A 9,132-nucleotide genomic window follows, 5' to 3' on the forward strand; every position below is an offset into this window, starting at 1 on the left:
ATTGAAGCATTCTACTACTACAACTTCAACTGGACTCGCACTAACGGTTGCTTTGCAGCCGGGCTGGGCCCCGCTGACAGCCGTGGCGAACTACCGGGTGTCCCCGTAGCTCTTCTGAAGGCTGCAGACTAGCTCCAGTGATAGTAACTACTTAGTTTTCATATCTCCGTTGGCAAAGATTACTTGCACCCGCCTGTTAATCACGCTCTCTAAGACGCGTGTTCTCACTTTGCCCGCAATCTACGCCTCCCCCCTCTCATACACACGCACACAAACGTACAATAAGTGCTCGACAGTTTTAAGCTAGGAGAGGCGGTGAAACCTCTCCACGGCCAATCACACCCACCGACATCCACGTCTGTTTGCGAGCTCCACGCTACCCCGCCTGCAGCAGTGGCTGGATTCTCTCCCCCCGCAGACAACGGTACCTGACGGAGGCAGGGCCGGTCCTTAACACACTGAAGAAGCACAACGGAACCAAGTTGAAGCACTTCAGTGGGAAAACCGTCCGAGCCGTCACCATCTATCTCCCACGCACACATCCGTTTCCACCGGCGTAACGGCTCCTCGGTTAAAACAAGGCTGTTTCGTCCATTGGCAACCTCACGGCCTCCCAGATCCGGACTCCATCTTTGACTAGTTGACATTCAGCTCTTGCCGAGACAAATTCCTTATTTGCATGCCAGCTTCCAATTGGTACGTTTCTGTGCCTGTGTTCTTATTGGTGGAAATATTATCTCATCACTTTCGGGATTGGTCACATACCAATGGAACGTCATTGTATAGTTTAATTTTAACAATGAGCACAAATTCTCTTATTCATTCACAAATTTTTCATTACCCGCCTGTGAGGTGCTACATCGTGTTATGGTGCTTGCGAGGAATGACGACTTAGAGCCGCAGTCAGCAACTTGTTCCATCAGTGTCCCAGAAAATGGCAGCTGACGGTGGACTAGAGTATGGTGTTCGCAGCGGGACCACCCTCACTTCAAACACATGCGGGTGCAATAACAGCCGAGGAAGTGTGGAATGTGTATTCCTGCAGCGTGGACATAACTGGTTCCCAGACCATCGGTGGGCACAGACACGTATGGCTGCACCGGTCCCGGTAGCATGTGTCGGTGTGGTGTGGGCGGGTAACGGTTGGGGTGGGAAAAGGTTAAAGGCGGCTGGGCTCACTGGAGGCGCTGTGTCGACGCTCGGAGGAGGGCAACAGCCTGTGAAATGTGCCATTCCTGACCAATGGAGCCCAAATAATGCCATTGTCCGGAGGAAAAGACCCGCCTCCGTACAGGGACCAGTGCTGGGACGGTGCTGCCTTGCGCTAAATATCACGGCGAGAACACGTGCCCGTCGATATTTTCTCATGATGAATTGCAAGCCGGTGTTTCCCACTTCCTGTCACTTTAAACCAATGTGATCCCGGACTGTGACACATAAATCACGCATTATAAATATGACACTGCCTTTCTTTTCTGCACGGATCTGTGTGCCATGACGTGCGGTAGATGGTATGTGAGAAACGCGCACTCACTTTCGTCTCTGCTTGACAGTCTGGGAGGTGTGTGGGTTCGCAGGAAGTTCCATGCCCATATTTAGTGGTGACGACCGCCGTTCGGGTCCACACACATCTGGGCTGTGTTCAAATCAAAGTTCAAACTTGTGTTTTCTTGTTTTTCTTTGTTCCTTGGAAAAATATCCACAAACAACCTCCAGCTGTGAGCCTCACTCTCAAATTCTGGCTGCGAGTGAATTTCTTTGTGATGAATATAATGCATCGTTAAATCTGTACAGTTTCCTATTTGATGAAACACAAAGTGTATGGCCAAACCATCCTCATGGCCACAGAACTGAAATTTCACTTGTAATTAAACTGGGGGGAAAATCTAAATCTAAAAAGAAAATCTAAAAATACACAAATAACAAAGAAAGAATACCAAATAACAAACACCAGAGTGAATGTGAGAGGAATATGAAATGAGAAACATGTAAAGCATATTTTTTTAAAGATGGAATAGTGTTCTGACTGAAAAACTGAGAAGACATATGCCAGAATAGCTGTTCAGCACTAAAGTCATTAAGTGTTGAGCTGCTTGGAGTCACATTAAAATATGGTGATAAAAATCTGAGCAGATAAGCAGCAGTTTGCTCTGGGTGCATGGCCCGTGTTTGTCAGTTTAGCTTTTACTAAACATTGTACAACAGATGGCACAAAGTTACAGATATTCCGTGTGGTAATGTGCTCTGGTTTTAGCTCAGTGAGTATTTTTCAACATTTCTGTGTAAAATAAGCACGTCAGCAGCTCAAATAGCTCCACTTCCTGAATGCATCTCTGTGAGGGGTTTCAGAGTCTTCTCAGCAGTGAAAGTAGCTGCTGGACACAAGATGACAGAAATAACAGGAGTTATGTTTCGGGAACTGTTCAGTTTTCATAGATCTGTAACAGCACAAAGAGTTTTCCAAAAACACTTTTGCAGTCACAGAAAGATTTAGGCCAAGCTTACTTTAATGAAAGGTTGCCACACTCTGAAGGGATCCCTGCCCTTCATTTTCATAGGAAATAAAAGAACTGGCAGCATCCTAAATAACAGCTCACCTTTTTCTTTGCCAACAGTGCTGCTGAAGGATAAAAGACAAGAACCATACATATCAGCCCGCTCTCACGGGACTTACCTTAAAACCAACAACAACAACAACAACAACTTGATTTCAGTGCATCCAATGGAGCCAAACGGAGCATTATCTCTTGTGAGTTGATTTTCTTTTTATAATTCATTAGTGTGGTGTAACAGAGCTGTTCATCCAGCCTGGTGTTGATAGAGTATCTTTAATCAAACTGGCTGATGTAACAACGTGTTGGAAAGCCGTTCTTTTAATCACATGTGACATTTCTTCTGAGGGCTGCAGACAAGCTTCACACACACACAGCCAGATCTCCCAGACAGGGACAGGTCCTAAACTAAGACAAAAAGTTTTTATCCAACACTTTACCGGGGAAGACTTTAGCAAGAGAGCGAGAGTTGTATTTTCATGTTCAAAAAATCCGCGTCACAATTTCATAATCCTGTGTTGGTGTGGCATCAGGCTGACTGCAGTCTGGCTTCGTCTCCATACAAAGTACATGCTGTCCCACTGAGCATTTGTGCTTTTGTGGCCTTCAAGAAAAAGAAAATCCCTTAACAGTATTGACTGCCAGGCATCAATGTGTCACATTGTGACTCTGAGCCAATCACAGTTGCAAGAATTCATCAGCCCCCATGTGTGTTCTAGCTCCGCCCATGTACAGATCATGTGATCAGTCAGGGGCAGTAGCAGCAGGACACAACTCTGGCTCTGTCAGGAAAACAACGTAGGCAATGTTTGCTTAGTCATGTGGAAATGCAAGCCTGCAACATGGAAAAGGTGTGATTTCATCAACTCATGAATCCAAGCGTTTCAAAAAGTCACATCTGCATGTGAAAGCCCACAGAGGTAGTGACGAGCTGTCCTAACTCAGACTTACAGTAGCCATCTCACTGCTGCTCAGGTGACTTCGAGTAAGACACTTAGATCCTAAGAATTAAGCCTGCAGCAGAGTCAGAACAAAAAGCCATTGTGAAGGCAGTCAGGCATGCTGATGTGTGGATCATTATTATTTAAAGGGATTCCATTAGAATATTTTTGCATTGCGACTTTTGTGATTTATGTCCCATGCTTTTTCCTACTTACAAATGCAATATTTAGCGGTAGTATTTATTGTATTTGTATGTGTGTATTCCATTGCACTTTACTGCTATAATACAAAAAGGAAAATTAATCCTTTTGGACTGATTAAAATAACACACTAAACCTTTTCCATAAAACAAGTTTTCTGATTTACTTTGTTGCTTTTATGCTGAAAATCTATAAATGACTCATGTCAATTGTGTCTATTACTTTAATAAAATAGATTTAATAAAATAAAAAGCTTGCATTGCAAATTGCTACTTAAGGCAAATGGAAAAATATGGCTAGTATTTGAAATCTATATAGCTGTAATTTTATAATTCTGTGTTTATAAATATGCAGCATTTTAGCTTTGCAGCTAGGTGTAATGATGCTCAGTGTAGGTACGTTATAGTGTTTGGAATCTTGAACTTTCACATAGTAGCATAAAATAAAAGCAGCATACTTTTTATGAGAGAGTAGTATAAGATTGTATTTTGTGACCAAGTGCTTAAATATGACCATAAATGCTGGCTCTGGGACTGATGTAACACAACAAGAGTATTAATGCTTGGAAAAAACAGTTAGCGAACATTTAAGAAATATCTTAAAATACTGTAAGAGAAAGTGAGAAACCAAGTATCGTTTCATGTTTATCATTACAGATATCTAGATGTGCTCTTTCATTTGGGTGTTCTGTGTGCTGGTGTTTGAGGGTTCTGCTGTTTTCTGTGTTATGATAGTCATAAGTCAATGTATATCTGCTGCCATGACATGACAATAACCCGGTTAGTTTTTGTCATCATAGGTTAGTTTGAAGACACTGGCAAGGTTGTTGTATTTGTGGTTCATTTATCTGATTTTCTGATTTCTGGGTCAACATGACCTCATTCTCTGTAACTCTTAGTGCTTTGTGTAAAGCAGTATGCTGCTATTGCAATCAGACTCATACTAGCACAATAGGATCAATACTTTGTTTATATCTTCTATGGAGCCCACTGAATTGTGTTCATTATTTAATGAAAAATGTACCTCAAACATGCACTATGAACAATGTCTGAACCTTTTGTTGTTGACTGTCACATCTATTTTATTTACAACCCAACAGAAGCTAACCCAAAGTGTTTAGAGACAGGCACATGAGCATTTCAACTCTGCAAAAATCCCAGGTGCAAAATACATGAAAAGCTGAAAATTGGGTTTTGTGGTATAAACTAATTACTCTGGGGAAAAAAGTGTGTTTATTTATAACTTTGGTCTTATTAAACAATTAATTCATTTGAGCATGGTCTCTTACACCTTTAATTAAAGAATTTAATTATAGTGGAGAAACTTGTCTTCAGGGCCTGTACACTGAAAAAAAGGGACTGGCCATCTCTTGGATTTATGTAAGCATCTTGCATGTATTTAACGCAATTGCCTCATGTTTTAAAGATAAATGTAACTATATAGTGTAAAAACTACATGATATGCAGAAAGGGTGTATTAAATTGTTCATATCATGTTCAGGTGAAGTAAGTCAATAAGATAGCAACGTTAAATCTCGTGAAACCACGCGTGATTTCATCTCGCGGGCTTTGGATCGTGGTTTAAAAAATGCATCCATCTCAGTCAAGTCGAGCAGCCAACTCTACGTTTTTGGTATGTCTTGATTTTTTGAATTAATTTTTACCATATTTCAGCCAAATGTAGTTAAACGTCTAGAGTGCCGCCATGTAACATGCTAAAAAAGAGCCGTTAGCTTATTTGCTGTTTTATCTGTTGTCAAAGAATTGGCGCTTTTTCATTTGAATTTGTCTTTGGCACAAGAGCCGTAATATCACATTAAACCTAATTACGAGGCACTCATAACATAATTTGGTTTTCTGTGTGAATAGATTTGCCAACTGACTCTTCAGTTACATTGTGTATTTACTGCACCGTGGTGTTAGTGAGATTTTGGACATTGAACAGCTTTAGCTAATATCATCAGCGGCATTATGCTAGCTTACATCCCTACCCCTCCTGCCCTCACCTGCTGTCCTTTTGTTTTTGTTTTTTTTTGCTGCACATTGAGAGACCACATCTATTCTGCATTTCACCAGGAGTCAGCTGATGGATTGTGGGTTCAAGGTGTTATGGTAAGAAAGTATATTCTATTTTCGCTTAAGGTTTCTGTAACTTAATTATAATAGGTTTTTTATAATTATTAGGTGCATGCATACTCAAATAGACCACCCTATTAATACAACTGAGAAATCCAAAATCTGCCATAGGTTTAACTTATACCTGTATGTATTGTCAGAAAGGTGATTACTGGACTCACATTAATGCACACTTGAACTAAAATGAGGTTGTAACTTGTGGGTTCTTGGGTTGCAAATCAGAAACAAACATCTTTGGATTTTTTTAATCCCATAAGATCTGGAAACACAGTTTTTATTCAACAAAACATTACTGATTAACCAAGCACAGTGCCTGCTGTTATTTCAAAATAATTTTATGTCATTTCAGATGAAATGCAGCATTCCAGTGCATCCCAACCATGCCTTTACAGTCAAGGTTTCTGACGGAGCTGAGTTTCTCTCTGACAGTCTGCTGAAAGTGTTTGCAAAGTGATCGGGGGAACAGGGCACAAAGCTAAAGGATGTAGCTGCCATGATGACAGTAAGAACTTTAAAATTCTTTAACTACAAAGTGTATATGTATTGCATTAGGTCAGTAAAAGATTTTTATGCTACATCCATTGAAACAGTCAACTATTACCTGTGAGTAATGATTCCACTAAAAGGATGCCATAATTTTCGTTATGCATTTACTGGCCCACTGAGAAAAATTTATCTTTTTAAAAAAATAAATGTTCTGGAAACTATATATCCATAAAGTTGATGTCAAACAGAAACTTTTGATATTTCTTTGTAGATGCTGGTGTTGCATGTTGACTGGTTTAAGTTTTTGTCTGGGATCATTTTCTTCTGTGCTACTGAAAAGTTCACAAATCTCTGTTTTCTTTGTTATAATACTTTAGGATGACGTTAATGCTCGAAGGGAGTCTCATCAAAGTGCTCCGCATCCGTGTGAAAGACAATTGCAACATCTTCTCCACGCAGGAGTTCATGGTGAGTGTTTTATGAGTAGATTGTGGCTTTGCAACATTTAAAAATGCATTTAGTTATCCACTTGATCCTCATTGGACCAGTTAGGAGCAGTAGTCCTCTTTAATAATTTGAAGTTCACATGAGGCCTGGTAGTGAACTCGGCCGCCCCCCCTTGAGGCCCCACCCCCCTATATTAGGGGTCACATCAGTGTGAAAAAACTTTAAATTTGTCATTCTAGTGAACAAAGGAAAATCCCACCAGTATTTACATTAGCTTTTGTTTGAAAAAAAAAAAAGACCAACAGCTAACCAAATTGTGGGGCTGAAAGTCTAAATTCTAACATCTTCTGAGTGACAAAACCTGGATTTCTGATGGGCCGGTGTCTTTCTAACAAAAACTAATGTAAAGCATTTGAAATTATTATGTTTTTCACTCTGTCTTAGAAACTCTGTTAGACCATGAATGGCAGCATGGCAGGCAACTCTTTGGCTATAGCTATTTACTATGTTGCTTGCATTGGTTTAAATTACTCTAACATTAGAACTGGTAGATTAAAAAGAGATGAGTTTAAAAAGGAATCTTAAAGAAATGTTTTGTGTTTAACCAGGACTTGACTGAGGCCACTGCACAGATTGAGAAAACCACAATGAACATCTGTCTCCAGAGATGCGCCAGGCAATGACTTTTCTGATGTTGGCATCATCATCGAGGGTATAGTAGTTCTTCAAGATCTGGATAACGTGACCTTTGCAGTAGCCATGCTGTTTGGACCTTTTTTATTCCTTCAATATGAGTTACCCATCACAACTCTGCTACACTTTTGAGGTGATTCAAAGGGTGGTAATGGAGTTGGATGCAACTCAGCTCTCAAGAAAAGCTCACAACTGAGACAAAACTGCTCCTGCAAGGAAAGCTCACTGTTATGCATGCAAGCTGATCAGCTCTAGGTGAGAGGACATTTAAATCTCACACTTGTTCTGCTGCATTTTGAAGCTCAATTCCAGAAACGGATCGCAGGGTTCATTTTTATAAACTCTGCAACTGCCATGAGGACGAGCCGTTTTTGTTGTTGTTGTTTGTTTTTCCTTTTGCTCTGTACAGCATTTTGGCAGCATTTTTAAATTTCTCTTTGTATTTTTTCTTTCTTTTACTAGTGAAGAGATGTAGCATGAACAGTTATACAGTCTAAATATCCCATATGGGTCGTGTGAAATGGTATTTTCAGTTTCATTCAGTTGAAGTAAAGAACGTTGAATATTTCTAAGTGTGCTGTTTTGAACCAAGATGTCACAGTATGATCAGTGCTGTAATTTTTGACAGTCACTGTATCAATGTTATTTTTGCATCTCTTGAATAAAGGTTTTGACCTGCAGGTGCTAATTTCTTTAGTTATTGGGGTAAAATGGGTAATGTTAATAGGAAGGTGTTTGCCAATTCAGTAACCTAATTTAATGTTAATGGAAACTAACATTTCCTCAAATTGTTTAGTTATAATTGTTGTTTAACTGAATCTTGACGTCAGAGGCCTTAAATAGAATGTTTTGATTTGTTCTTTCCCAACATTTTTCAAAAGAAACAGTCTAATTTCTTTGCTGTGATTGATTCCAGAGAACACGGAAGAACTGACATTATTTAACTGTTGATTTATATAGATTCAGTGGAGGAGTAATGTCAGTTTAATTCTTTACCTACTGTCAATGCAGTGAAATTAGACATTTTGTTTTGAAAGGTTACTGGTGGATGCCAGCAACCATCTTGGAAGAGAACAATACAATCTGTTATAAGGCCTCCATTTGAAAATTGTGTATTTGATGCTAGAATATAATAGCAAAATGTAATTTGAAGATAACATGTAGTATTTAAGTGACCAAGTAGTATTGGGTAAAAGTTATTGAATCGTGTTGGGATAAAGTGAGAAAATTGTGAAGGATTAAAATATTTCAAGAGCTCAAATTACTTCATCAAAACATGTTTAAGTCACATTTTATCAACACAAATTGCACAAGTTTATTGAACATGAATAAATTGTGTTAATTTAACTCAATTGTTTAAGTTGCTGCCAAAGCAAAACATCTGTGTGCAACAAATGTCCACCATTGAATTAAGTAAATCCAACAACATATTTTTTTCAGTGTAGGTTATTCAGCATGAAAATAATTTTTATGTGTGTGTTTGTGTGTAAATCAAAATGCTGAGACTGATGCATTATTGTGTAAATAGCATAAGTTGAGTAAAAAAAAAAAGCAATAGTTCCATAGTTACTGCACCTGAATTGGGTCACAAAACAACTGTAGGGGTACAGAAATAAATAAAGATTTAGGAAAGAAGATAGCAAGGTTATAATGTATAATTTAACGCATCAGTTGATT

The 9,132-nt window shown here is 39.2% G+C and overlaps 1 long non-coding RNA gene across 3 annotated transcripts; it reads left to right on the forward strand.

Moving 5' to 3' along the window:
• The first annotated feature begins 291 nt into the window (after positions 1–291).
• LOC146562161 (uncharacterized) lies at positions 292–8,623 on the forward strand. 3 transcript variants are annotated; one of them, XR_014894616.1, is made up of 5 exons: positions 292–696; positions 2,616–5,805; positions 6,179–6,331; positions 6,693–6,783; positions 7,371–8,623. It is a non-coding gene; the product is annotated as an uncharacterized LOC146562161 (long non-coding RNA). The 3 variants fall into 3 exon arrangements; XR_014894615.1 differs by lacking the exon at positions 292–696 and adding an exon at positions 817–1,561; XR_014894617.1 differs by lacking the exon at positions 292–696 and adding an exon at positions 817–1,511.
• Positions 8,624–9,132: the final 509 nt, after the last annotated feature.

The sequence above is a fragment of the Mchenga conophoros genome, linkage group LG12 (genome assembly GCF_057382185.1).
Source record: "Mchenga conophoros isolate Kocher_MC1m ecotype Shallow Benthic linkage group LG12, M_conophoros_male_GT1.1, whole genome shotgun sequence".
Taxonomy (NCBI): Eukaryota; Metazoa; Chordata; class Actinopteri; order Cichliformes; family Cichlidae; genus Mchenga; species Mchenga conophoros.